The sequence below is a fragment of the Oncorhynchus nerka genome, linkage group LG26 (assembly GCF_034236695.1).
Source record: "Oncorhynchus nerka isolate Pitt River linkage group LG26, Oner_Uvic_2.0, whole genome shotgun sequence".
In the NCBI taxonomy this organism is placed as follows: domain Eukaryota; kingdom Metazoa; phylum Chordata; class Actinopteri; order Salmoniformes; family Salmonidae; genus Oncorhynchus; species Oncorhynchus nerka.
The window spans coordinates 20,581,411-20,596,237 of record NC_088421.1 but is presented as its reverse complement, the minus strand read 5'-3'; positions in this window follow the sequence as shown (position 1 = coordinate 20,596,237).

The following is a 14,827-nucleotide window of genomic DNA, read 5'->3' as shown; positions in this document are numbered from 1 at the left end:
TTAACAGAGCGGAGAACAACAGCTCAAAATAAAAATAAAATGATTGTCCACATAAGCCAACTTTTTCCAGCAGGAAAAAGTTGTGATTCCCTCTCTTCACATCTCCAAAGAGATGTGACTTAAACTAGGCAAGTCAGGCGGAATGATCCACTTGCATAACACATACATACATCCCCACAAGGCAACAGCAGATATAATGTAAACTTAATATGCACTCTCCTCCTCATCCTCGAATTCAAGTAGGTCTTTATCAAGCAGAGGAAACATCTGGGAAGGGGAGGAAGGGTCAATAGCTCTAGAGATAACCCTAGTGGTAAGGGAACGGATACATGGAATGCAACAGCATCCACAGAGAACTAAAATGGCAGCGAATGTTACGCCCCTGAAAACAGGGGAGAAATAATCACGAGAGTGATACGGTGTTGTATTCTCAAGTCAACATTTAGTTCAATGAGAAAAAGACCGCGAATTTCCCCAGGAATATGGGTGGAGACCAGAGCAATCGATCTCCGGCTCATAGATTAAAAGCATTTCGTAGATCACAGATTAACACTTTTAGGCACCACAAAATAAAGTAATCAATATAACGTTTACACATTACTCTCACAATTCATACCCTTTGACAGATTTGAACTTTAACACAATTATATGAATGTTATCAATCTCTATCAACTAATACTGAATGCATATTTTAACCTTAGATGTTTTAAGATCCTCACATACTATGAACTTACTAATACTTTTCAATGTATAACAGGCTATGAATATGTCCTTTAACCTGTCACACTCTCCCCGACAAAATAAATGTTGTCCCAACATTACCAACATTGTCTTCAACAGTTCGTATGCACTGGACCTAGAAAATCCTCTTCTGTAAGGTAGTACTTGAGCAGAAGTCACGGGTCACAGTTCAAATATAACTAACAAGTTATATTCACAGTCCATATCTGTTGACCAGCTATATAACATAAGCAGTATTTTCTCATACTATTGATCAACAGTCCATCAATTTTAATGATCTATATGCATAGTCTGTAAATTGTCTCTTTTGACAGTCTGTGAAATCTGACAGTAGTCCATGGTCAAACATGTCAACTCTGTAGCCTCATGTTTGCTGAAGCCCATACATGTAAGGTGGCTGAAAGTAACATTGCTGTAGTGATGGCAGCCATGGAACCAGTCCTGGTGCAGAGTAGACAGGGAACAACTGTGGCTGTGGCTGTATACTGTAGCAGGAAGGGATACCAAGCTGATCATAGGTGATACGTCTTGGAGGGTGTCTCTCTCTTTGTGGCAGCTGGTAGGCTGGTTCCTCAGGTTCAGCAGCATCAGCAGGCAAGTTAATCTCCTCAGCAGGTAGGTCTTTAACTGTTGTCTCCTCCAGCCACTTTTCAACAAGAGGATGTGCTGGTAGTGTATAAGGGACTGGCACTGCAACTGTCTGTTTCACTGTTGGGGGTCTGTGTTCCCACTCTCTCGCTGGTTCAGCATTCCTCTCCTCAGGTACTGTAGGAGATGTGGGAACCTGTAGCGGATCATGATGAAGGTCATATTCATCCCCACTGTCTTCATCAGAATCTAGAGTCTGTGATGCAGGCTGGTGTCTCCTCGTTTTCTGACTTTTGTCCACTTTGGTCATTTCTGGTTGTGTCTCAAAAGGTAAGTGGTCACAGGACATGAGCAGATTTCTGTGCAGGACCCTGGAGCGTCCCCTACCCTTTCTGGTCTCAATTCATAAATCGGCAGGTCTGAACCCATTTGTCTCACCACTGTGTGAATTGTATCTTCCCAATAGTTACGGAGTTTTCCTGGTCCTCCTCTTGGTGTCAGGTTTTTAATCAGAACTCGCCGCCAGGCTGTAGCACTGAACTCCTAACTTTAGTGTCATAGTACTTCTTACTTCTTTCAGCGGCTTTCTGAGCATTTTCATTTGCAATGGCGTATGCTTCTTCCATCCCTCGTTTCCAGTTCTCCACGTATTCTCGCTGGTTACTGGAACCTGCCTCTGTGCACAATCCAAAGAGCATATCAACTGGAAGCCTGGGTGATCTCCCAAACAGAAGATAAAATGGTGAATAGCCAGTCACTTCGCAGAACGGGTGCAGTTATAGGCATAAACCAGTTTGTTCAGAGACTCCTTCCAATTTGACTTTTGTGTCTCAGTTAGTGTCTTTAACATTTGCAACAATGTTCTGTTCATGCGTTCCGCTTGACCGTTTCCCATCGGGTGATAGGGTGTTGTCCTGGACCCCGCCATGCCACTGAGTTTCTTTAACTGATGGAACAACTGATTTTCAAATTCTCCCCTTGGTCATGGTGGATGCGGGACGGAACCCAAACTTCAGGGCAAAATCATTGAAGATGAGATTTGCAGCAGTTTTACCTGACTTTGATGTGGTGGCGTAGGCTTGAGTGAAACGTGTAAAATGATCAACAATCACGAGGATGTACTCATATCCTCCTTGCATCTGTCGAGATGAAGGAAGTCTATACATACCAGTTCAAATGGCTGTGTTGTCACAATGTTTGTCAGAGGAGCTCTTGTTGCATGGGCTGGCCTTTTCTGCTTGACACAGCTACAAGTTTTAGTCACATAGTGCTCGATGTCAGATTGCATATATGGCCAGAAGAAGCGGTCACGTACTAGTGATACAGTGCGGTCAGTACCTTGGTGTCCCATGTTATTGTGCAACTCTTCCATCACTTTACCTTTGTACTGCTCTGGTAGAACTAACTGCTTGCGGGCTGTAGTGATTCTGTACAAAATGCCATCACTGTCTATTGTCAATTTGTCCCATTCTCTGAATAGGCATTTTATCTTTGGACTGAATTTCTTTTGCTTTTTAACTGGCGGTTTGGAACCCGACAGTTTGAAATTGAGCACAGGACGGATGACTGGATCAGATTCTTGTGCTTCTCTAATCCCATCTTTGGGATCGAGCTGGTTGTTGCAGTGGTTGTCTCACCTTCAGCTGATACTGACATAGATGCAGCTGAAAATGACCAAGGTACAACAGCCTCTTTCTGTACCTCAACTGCTTGTATCGTGGCGGCGATGGTGTCTGGTGGAAGCTCCTCAGAACATTCTCTCATCAGTGACTCTACATCCAGTGGCATCCTTGACAAAGCATCTGCATCACGTTCTCTTCTGCCTGGCCTGTACTTTATTGTAAAGTGGAAATCAGCAAGTCTGCAACCCACCTGGAAGTGGTTGCGTTCAGTTTTGCAGTAGACAGAATGTAGCAGAGCGGGTTGTTATCGCTGTATACAGTGAAGGTGGGAGCATAGTACAAATAGTCATGGAACTTATCAGTGATTGCCCATTTTAGAGCTAGAAATTCTAGCTTGCTCGAGTGGTAGTGATAGTTCTTCTCAGCTGCTGTTAAGGTTCGAGAGCCATAAGCAATGACCCTAAGCTTCCCCCTCTTGCTTTTGATAAAGAACTGCTCCCAAGCCTTGGTGTGACGCATCAGTGTGTACAACAAATGGCTGAGTGAAATCAGGGAAACCTAAAACTGGTGGGTGAAGCAAACACTCAATCAGCTGTTCAAGTGCCTGTTGATGCTGGTCAGTCCACAGGATTGGCTTGTTTGAGGGCACCACATGACTTACTTTCTTTGTTTTTGTTTTCCGTGGGTGGTCAGGTAATTTCTCTGAATCTGCTTTCAGGAGGTCATACAGGCAGCTGGCACTCCTAGAAAAGTCTTTGATGTACTGTCTGTAGTAAGTGAGTAAACCAAGCATTTTTCTGAGCTGGCCCACAGTCTCTGGTCTGATTTCTTTCAATGCTCTTACTGCTTCAAAATCGGCTGGGTCAACTCGGCTGCCCTCTGCAGATACTATTCTGCCCAAATAACGGACCTGGGGTTTAAAGAGATCACACTTACTTGGTTTGAGTTTAATGCCATACTCTCTGAGACGCTGCAAAACTTTTCGCACATCATTCACATGGCTGTTGAATGTTTTACTGAAAACTAGCGTGTCGTCCAGATAAGGAATGCAGATGTTATCCCGGAGCCCTTCCAAACACTCCTCCATACACCGCTGAAAAGCTGCAGGAGCGTTCATGAGGCCGAATGGCATACGTATCCACTCATAGAGTCCCCCACGGTGTCACAAATGCTGTCAGTGGTCTGCTTTCTTCAGAGATGAACCCCTGGTGATACGCTTTCCCTGATCTAAGAGGGAGAACCAGGAATTACCACCTAAACTGTCCATGATGTCTTGGACCCGAGGGATGGGCTGGCGGTCGGGATGTGTCTTTCTGTTCAGATCTCTGTAATCTATACACAACCGGAGGGTCCCGCCCTTCTTACGAACGCACACGACAGGTGAGGAATATGAAGAGTTTGACTTCCTAACCCAGCCCTGGACTATGAGGTCATAAATGTAACCCTTCATCTCCTGATACAGTGGCCTGGGCACTGACATGTATGTGCACTTTACTGGTTCAGAGTCCTTTAGAGAAATAGTCATTTTCAATCGTTCAATGCAGCCAATGTCATTGTCTGATCTGGAGAAGGAGTGACACTCTTCTCTAAGCATTTGCCTAACAACCTCTCTCTGTTCTTCGGTTAGGTGAGTTAAATCTACTGGTGGATCCCACTGTTCAGTAGCAGTACATGGGGTTCGAACGCTGGTGTGATTCACTGTGGCTGAGGTGACAGTTTTTTCAAAGACTTGGGCAGGTAACACAGTCATAATGGTTTGTACTGTACCGATGATTGTGCTGTCCTAGCAGGGCAATGTCGTGGTCAGTGGGGTTAGAGACATCAAGCAGGATAACTGGAAAACACCTTACTGACTCTGACTAGTGTGTCAAAGAACTCAAGGTTATCTGGCCACTGCGGGTTCAGGTCTGGCTGGAAAAGCATTGTCATGTCATCTTTGAAAGGCTGGGAAGCTACACGGCACTCAATCTGAATGCTACTGTGTTTTGGTACAGCAACCTTCTCTTTCTTGGTTTTCACTGCATATTCATCTGTCTGTTCTGCGCTAACAGCCTGTATAAAAGCTCTCACCTTGTTTCTTTTGAGGCTTGGGAAAGCTGTTTTTACTGTACTGTATCGTTTAGTCTTTTCGGTCATTGTCAAGATGTGCTCGATAACATTGAAACCTATGATGGGATGAGATAGGTGACAGCCTTTCATTACCAGCACTGGGATGATCAGTTCCTTTGTTTGGTCAGTTTCAGAGGCTAGACGAAAAGTTGTTTCAATCCATCCCAGGTACGGCATTTCAGTCCCATTTGCTGCAGTCAACCTTAGATCATCAGGTGAGTCCAGGATTTCTGAAACATCTCTCAGCCTTGCGTTTGGGAGAGATTCTCTTCCATCGTTCATCAATGACCGATACCTGAGAGCCTGTGTCCCATAAAGCTTGGAGGTGGTGGCGATTCAGGTGACACTCAATAAGGCACTGTCTGCCGACTAGCGAGGTGACCTTACGGGGTGGCAACCTTGAGCTAGGGATGGTAAGGAGTGGGCATTTTTCTCTGTGCAGGAAAACCTTTCACTGGTAGAGTCAATTTTCAGGTGAGTGCATTTTTTCTTATGTTTAGTCCAATGTTGGTTTTGACATACTTTGGAACAGTACAGTGTCTCTTTACATGATGAACATTGTTTCAGGTTCTCAAATGACTCTTCTCTGGCACAATTTGCACATTTCTGGGACTTTTTGGTAGCTACGGTTAACACTCGTCCCTCAGCGGTAACCCGTTTCCGCTTAAAGGGGCCTCCCTTGATGGCCTGGCTCCCGGATTTTACATCCAGCTTGAAAATGTTCTCCACTCCCACATCGGAAGCAGTGTGTGCAGCGTGCATCTGTTCTGGCCTGCTGGCAGACAAAACACCTCCTTGGAGCTTGAGCAGAGTGGTTGGTATACCGGTTAGGTGCATATTGATGCTGTGCAGGCTCAAGTGCTTGGGACCGACTGTAGTTGCTGTAATACTGCTGCTGGGAAACAGGTGGCTGGGGGTCCCTATCTGGCCTCCTAACTGGGGGTGGGGCATAGGCACAAGGCTGTGACTGAAACATAGGCTGCTGTAATGTCTCCTTAATCTGAGCAATCTCTGCACTGAGACCTTTAGAGAAGCTACACCTGTCTTAAGTTCAGCTAACTCTGTTAACAGTTCTGCGGGTATCGTAGCTTTGGCTTCCTTCACAGGACACTTTGCAGATGGCATATCCTCTAACTGGACTACACTTACAGTTGTAGCAGGCTGTGGGGCATTAAAACGCTTTTTGTTTAGTCTTTTCTCTCATTAGCACAAGCAATGTTAAGCTTCTCTAGCAAAACCTCATCTGATGTTTCGCTCTCTAGCAGGAGAGGCTGCATGTCTATCCTGATACTGTCACTCTGAGACCCGTAAGGACTGTGTGTAAACACATGCTCTGGACTAGAGCAGGGTCATACTTAAGCCCTGATTCTGACTCCTGGGATGCAAACAATACTTTTTGCCTCAAATCTAAAACGCGCATCAGGAAGCTTTGAGGGGTCTCCTTGCTATGCTGTGCTTCTGAAGCTAGCTGTTTGTAAAGCTCTGTTGCACTCTTCTCTTGGAAGTGGGAACGCAGGATACATCTAAGTGTGGGAAGAGTAAGCTGGGGTTTACCTTCCAAGTAGCTGCGTAGCTGTGAGCCTGGAGAAATAGCCCTGACTACTGCGTCTACTATTTCTACCTCAGGATATCCTCTGTTAAGTCCATTTTCAATCTGATGGGCAAGGCTGGAAAAAATCAGTTTTTCTTTTTGGCCCGGTTCACCTATCTGACCAGAAATGTTAAACTCTTTGCGCCAGTATGAGCTGGGCTGTGCATTGGGTGAGAGCGGCACGCTCCCTGAAAATTGGCATGGTGTTGGGGCTGACGCAGAGAATCACTGACTTTGGCTGCAGTAATCTGCTCAGTTCCCACCCCTTGTTGTGGGGTTACAGTTCTCATTTCCTCTATTCTGTGATGTGTTCCGGCTGGTTCAATATCATGGTCACCTTGCCCTGTTTTGTTATCTCTGCCACTGATCATCTCTGTCATTTCGTCTCTAAGTAGCAACAATTCCGACATGCCGCCATCTTCTAACTCTGTGACTTCCTCTCTTTCAAGGAACATCATAATGCGAGTCATTAATGCTATGCGGGATTTGTCTTTAACATCTCTTCTCTGTTCGCCTGATATTTCAAGGAAATCACATATCTCTAGTAATTTGTCTTTAGTCAGGGTGTGTAATTCTCCTACTACCTCTTCCTGTAGTTCTTCCAAGGTGCTTGTCATGTTGACAGAACAGGAGGAACTTTTACTGTGCAGGAGTTGACTCTGAATTAGATGGTCCTTACTGTCTCTGAATGGTCGATCAATGGCCTCAGTTGACACGTACTTAACCACTAACTTCCAACTTCCCTCGAACAGCAACACTTTCCTCACTGCAGCCTGCCTGAGTTGTTATGTGGAGATTTAGCTGGCTCGGAATTCAGCGACCAGGGTGTGGAAACTGGACATCTGAGCAGCAATCTCAGCGGAGCCTCCAAAATGTTACGCCCTGAAAACAGGGGAGAAATAATCACGAGAGTGATACGGTGTTGTATTCTCAAGTCAACATTTAGTTCAATGAGAAAAAGACCGCGAATTTCCCCAGGAATATGGGTGGAGACCAGAGCAATCGATCTCCGGCTCATAGATTAAAAGCATTTCGTAGATCACAGATTAACACTTTTAGGCACCACAAAATAAAGTAATCAATATAACGTTTACACATTACTCTCACAATTCATACCCTTTGACAGATTTGAACTTTAACACAATTATATGAATGTTATCAATCTCTATCAACTAATACTGAATGCATATTTTAACCTTAGATGTTTTAAGATCCTCACATACTATGAACTTACTAATACTTTTCAATGTATAACAGGCTATGAATATGTCCTTTAACCTGTCACACGAACACCGAAATGGATACCAAAATGGAGGAAACCAGGGTTTTATATTTACCAAACGCACTCATCCAGGAGTCCCACATCGAGGTACCTATCCCAGAATGAGATTTCATTTTACCATTAAGCGTCCGCAGACCCTCCAAAGCGACCGTCAAACTACCATCCGAGGCTGTGTTATTAGGGATGAAAGTACAACACTGGTCACCAAACATAGAGCAAACTCCGCCCTTCTTAGAGAGTAACATATCAATGGCAATACGATTTTGGAAAGCCATCAGGCTGGTTGCAGCCAGTTGACCATGTACCGCTTCAAAACCCTGCTGAGTCCAGTTGCCTAGTCTTTGGACGTTGTAATGTATATAGTTAATACGATCAACATTCTTGTTAACTGTGCACCACCAACAGATGGATGATTCAAAACCTGCAGCTACCTGATCTATTAACTTATACTCATCAGGCACTCCCCTAGGGACTCCGATAGCGTCTATGTAGGTGGGGTCTCCGCTAGATGGGGTGGTGGCTCGCCTGGAACGTCCCCAGTTTCCGGGGTTCACTCCCTGGATCCGCAGGACGAGGTCCTCGGCTCCATGTGTCATCCTCAGTCAGTCCCATCCTCCCCTGAAAGCATGCTTCCGTATCGGCATCTCCAACTGGAGCATCCAGCAAAGGCATCATGCCTGAAGCCTTCCCCACCTCTGTAACAGATTTCTTAAAACACGGTATGATGCAAGCAGCACATCACATCAATAACAAATAATACAAGAATTAGGGTCAGAAATCCAGTAACCACCATACCAGTGTACTTACCAAACCAGGCCAAGAGAACAGACTCCTCCACCCCCCCACCCCCCCCCCCCCGTGGACCTCATCTTAGCAGATAGTGCATCAAGCCCGCCTTAGATATACTACCATCTGGACTGGTATTATTAGGAATATACGTGCAACATTGTTTACCGAACATCTTGCAGACGTCCCCCTGACTGGCAAGAAGCATATCCAAGGCAAGTCTATTCTGTCTGGAAACCCCAAATGTGGCCTCAAGCTGTTCAGACATACCAGTGAGTGCATCACGGGAGTAATTCACAAAACGCTGTTGATTATAGTAGATATAATTAATCCATGCAGTCTGTCTAGCATCCACCATGGCTGGACCCATAGTAGGTAGTAAGTGCCAGAGTCCATCATTCCTACCCAAGGCCTGAAACTCATGAGGAATCCCCACTGGCACTCCCAACAGGTTAGTGTGTATGTCGACTACATCCTCTGTCCATGGAGCACTACATCTATGTCTCCCATGGGATGGAATGTTTTCAGGTCCCCTGGATACAGAACCCAACAGCTGTTCAGCAGCAACATCAACAATGGTCAGTGGAATTATCAAACTGGTCAGACCACACGTACCTTGCCATTCCTCTCTAAGAATGGATCTCAGCACTCTTTTGGCTCCACACATCCACCACACATCAGCCAGACCACTAGTTTGGTTTAGGCCTGTAACTGGCCAAGTGGAATTAATGGTTATGTTACTACTGCAATCAGCTTCAGGCAATCTCCCATAATCAATGCCATTACCTGTACCCGTGATGCACTCGTAATTGCCCCCATATGCCTCAACACCCCAAGAGGCCCGATGAGGAGGTACTGCAGGAAACGCAAGGCTCAAAGAGGAACAGAGGGTTGAATTGGGCTTAACCTGGTAAAAACTTCTCAGAATACACAACCACCCCTCTCCTTCTCCTACAGCAAATGGGTGTGTAGCCAGAACAGGTCTAGCATGACTACAAATAATGCAGTCCTTTCTTCTCAGGGTTTTAGCTGTGTACCTCATATAAGACAGCCACAAATTGTCCCTACCATCAAAACCAGTCTCAGTTCCTAATTGATCAATAGCCGAATAGTCTCTAACATTAATTACCTGAATGGTATTTTTAACACAGTGGTGGTAGAGGAGTGTGTCCGGTTACCTCTGGCTTTGGCAGTACCTTAATAGAAAACACACCCATCATGTCTGTCCTCGTCCTTTGTAGTCCGAGGGTGTGAGTGCCTGCATCAGAGAGCTTAATATTTTTGATGGTTAGTAGGATTTCATCACCTTTACAAAGTTCAACATTGCTCCCAGGTTTCCCCATATCATGGAAAACCTATCCACCCTTGTGGGATCCCCTATGCTATAAGGATACCCTCTTCTCCAATCCTAGAACTGTCCGAAATCGGTTATCATGTAATCTCTACTCTAACTTCCTGTCTACCCAGATCTAGGGATCTCTTATGCTTATTTTGGAACAAAATACACATCACTTAGCCAGAGCCAGACACATCTTCACTTCTATGAACAAAAACAGGGGTGATAGGACAGGGAGGGTTACTTCATTCGAGAGATGGCCCCCGGAATTCTGTTAATTCCAGTTCTTCTCCCGAACACTGTTTATTGTCCGACAGTGAAAAAGTGTCTTACCCTCCCGCCGTGCGATATGAATCTGGGTAGCTCTTTCAGCTAGCTGTCACCAGGGGTCTTCTATGGTCCCCAAGCCTCTGGGACTGGATTGAGTGACTTCACCTGTAGTTCACCTGTAATGCATAAAATCCTGGACATACAGGCTTGGTTAACAAAGAATTTCTCATATGTTTTATCTGATTATATCTTTAACTTCTATGCCCATTTGTTAGCTACATTTTTTTTAAATTATTAGTTTCTTATCCAATAGGCCCCATCCTATCCTAGACCACAATTTACCCATCCCCCTTTTGATACCTGGCTCTGCCCAGGTATCAACCTTACCTACTCTAAATAATGACTTAGGTAAGATTAGTATATTATCCTTATGTCTGACATCATCATGAAGGAGCCCCTTTTAGTTTTCCACATGTCCAATTCTCCCTTGGGCGTCAATCCAGTACCAATTCCCTGTCAAGTTTCTTATCTACTTAAGAACTATCTGCGCTACTTATATATTTTCTTAAATATATATTTACCAATTTAAACCTGTTCTCTCATATATCTCAAATACCACTAAGCTTCTAACTGTTTGACTTTATCCAAAATCATTGATTTTAGAAAAAACATGTCTATGAGTGTCAATCTCTAAAGTCCTTACATTTCCTTAATCAACCTAACAATAATCCTAAATCATCACAGATGTCCTATATACCTGTTAAATGTAATACTATTTTTAAAAACTCCTAATAGTCAAACAAATTCAAAACAAATGCTTATCATATCAAAATCCTTCCTTCAGGGACCCTCAGTATTCTATCTGGCAACATTAATTTAATATATGTTGCAAAGTGCAGAATTCCTTATCTACAGTAATTTATCACCCCTAAGAACTGAAACTTATTTTTCTATGTAATTCCCTGCCCTATTGGCTTAATATATATCTCCTATCCCAACCTCAATGCATCTTATCTTCCCCTATTTATTCTCAATGATAAATAGGATTCTTTTTTCTCTGTTAATAGCCCATTCAAAAACTTCACAGCTAATGTTGTAAAACAGAATCCTGAACCACTTTCTCATTTGCAATTCAAACAATAATTCTAACCTCCTAACCTAAACTCCTTTATAATGAATTTACCTTAAAACTAGTAACTCAATATGACCACATTCATTATACCAATGACTCTCCCCTGAGGCTGATCAGACCTGAGAAGACAGTCATGATAAGGTCAATAAGTCAACCCACCCATTTATAGTCAAGTTCTATACTACATTAGACATATTAAAGAACCCTTTATCCTTAAAATCTAAATTCACTTGTGTAATTTAAAACTCATAAAATAAAAACTCATAAAGTTCCATATTTGAGCGTGCCTCTTTAAAATACCTTTGCACCAAAACAAATAGTCCTAACAAATGTTTTATGTGTATATATTTGCAAACCTTAATGATTAATCAAAACTTCCAGGCCTTTCCAATTTGGTCGTTTATGGCATCATTCTCCCCAAGATTATAATCCCTGATATTTAATAAAAATAACGTATTTTCCCTTGGCTCCTTCAACTCACATTTACATCTCAATAAAACAAAACACCATCTGCGTGTTCCTCTAGGAAAAACAACTTGCCCCTGTTACGTATGTCTACGTATCAAGGGAAATGCTCAAATAACCAAATTCAACCTAGCTAGTTTCCCGAAACATATACAATTATGTTTTACCATAGAGGTTGCTTTTCACCATTAATACCCTGACACCGTTCCACATAATGGAAACAGTGCTCAAATTCACTGGTGTTATTTAACTAGTTGCTCCTACCCTCTACTTTTTTGAACATTTTGTTAAAAATCGCGCAACATTTCAGCGCCCTGCTACTCATGCCAGGAATATAGTACGTTCATATGGTTAGAATGTGTGTATAGGAAACCCTCGGACGTTTTTAAAACTGGTTAAATCACGACTGTGGCTATTACATAACGTGCGTTACATCGGAAAGCGCAGGAAAACCTGATCACAGAAAATGGAAATAAATATCCTTGCGCCACTTCCAGCAATTGTTAACAGTGAGCCGAATTAGATAAGACCGAGCATTCAACTCCCACAGCATCCCCATGCAGTCGAGTATCTTGTGAATTTAATCCTCTTTGATTCTTGGTTGAACCGAAAGAGGGGCACGACGTACCTCCGGTCTCCGCCCAGATCATTCCGGAAGAGCTCTCTCCTGAAATTTTTTCCAAGACGACAGCTAATGATATGTACATCGCCTACGGATGATTTTTATCGCTTATTAACGTTTACTAATACCTAAAGTAGCATTACAAACGTATTTCGAAGTGTTTTGTGAAAGTTTATCGTCTACTTTTTGAATTTTAAAAAATGACGTTACGTTGTGAAATCGCTGTTTTTTTCGTTTATCACACAGTCTACATATAACGATATCTTGGCTTTATATGGCCCGATTTAATCAAAATAAAGACCCAATAGTGTTTATGGGACATCTAGGAGTGCCAACAAAGAAGATGGTGAAAGGTAATGACTGTTTTCTATTTTATTGTGCGGTTTGTGTAACGCCGAAATGCTAATTATTTTGTTTACGTCCCCTGCTGTGCTTTTCTGTTGTAGTGTATTGGTGCATGCTATCAGATAATAGCTTCTCATGCTGTCGCCGAAAAGCATTTTAAAAATCTGACTTGTTGCCTGGATTCACAACGAGTGTAGCTTTAATTTGATACCCTGCATGTGTATTTTAATGAACTTTTGAGTTTTAACTAATACTATTAGCATTTAGCGTAGCGCATTTGCATTTCCAGAGCTCTAGTTGGGACGCAAGCGTCCCAGGTAGAGGTAAGAGGTTAAACGATCAAACCAAGAATCAATAACCATCAGAATCCATTATCACGATGTTTTATGATTCAGACATTCAATCTCTCTTTCTCATGGCCTAATTACAGTCCAAATAAACGCCACAAATCAATGATACCCACCCAGCGAATCAGCAGCTAGTTTTTAGCATCTTTCCTGACGATTCACATACTCCTTTTAAAAATGTATTTCGAAATGTTTATCAACTTCTGAAAAGTGACTCAACATTAATGCCCGCATTTCCTTCTAAAGGACACTAACCATTTTCTCTGTCACCCCCAGTCAAGACATCATTTCCGTGGCGACGGAAACATCGCGAGTGATGTCATCAACAAGCGCTCAATCTTGACTCATTTCGCAACGATTTTCAACTCATTGTAAATAATGGTTGGCTGTCTGCAACAACAGTATTTCGGGTTCGATAAACCAAACCTAATTTATCACATCTGTTGAATCCTGAATTAGAGTTTACAACATCAATCAACATCTCTCAATTCGCTAATCTTATAAAAACATTACGATTGACACAAATCTATCGTAATTGTTCCCCCGTTATTATTCAGAATTAATTTGATTTAAGTTACTGTCTCGTCTTTGAATTAGCATTTTAATTTAATTTAATTATCAGACCGGACTAAGCGGATTTACTGGATAGAATTCAACTCTAGAATCCAATTCTATCCCCTACTGACCCCTATCGAATTAACCCCTATCAGGATTAATACACGTTATCTCTCTGACCCCTGAAAGCCGACCCCTATCGATGAATCTCTATCAATCTCGCCTCGACCGGTTCACGGGACAAAATTACAATTTCTCCCCTCGGCGTTAGGTTTAATGAATAGTAGTTAACTATCCCCTGTCTGATCTCTATTCCCGACTCCTATCAGTGAATTTCTCAGACTAGCCTCTACCGGTTCACGGGACAAAATTGCAATTTCTCCCCTCGGCGTTAGGTTTCTGACTGATCTCTATTCCCGACCCCTATCGAACTAACCCCTATCAGAATTAATACACATGTCCGACCCCTATCGGAACTGAATTTATATATGTCCGACCCCTATCGGAACTATCTAGGCCTTTAAGTGATCTCTCATCCTTGAAAGCTATCAGACTGTGCTGACCGGGTCGCGGGACAAAATTACCATTTCTCCCCTCTTATCTCAGCTCGCTGGTCACCATAGCATCTCCCACCTGTAGCACACGCTCCAGCAGGTATATCTCTCTAGTCACCCCCAAAACCAATTCTTTCTTTGGCCGCTTCTCCTTCCAGTTCTCTGCTGCCAATGACTGGAACGAACTACAAAAATCTCTGAAACTGGAAACACTTATCTCCCTCACTAGCTTTAAGCACCAACTGTCAGAGCATCTTACAGATTACTGCACCTGTACATAGCCCACCTATAATTTAGCCCAAACAACTACCTCTTTCCCAACTGTATTTCATTTATTTATTTATTTTGCTCCTTTGCACCCCATTATTTTTATTTCTACTTTTCACATTCTTCCATTGCAAAACTACCATTCCAGTGTTTTATTGTGCTATGTTGTATTTACTTTGCCACCATGGCCTTTTTTGCCTTTACTTCCCTTATCT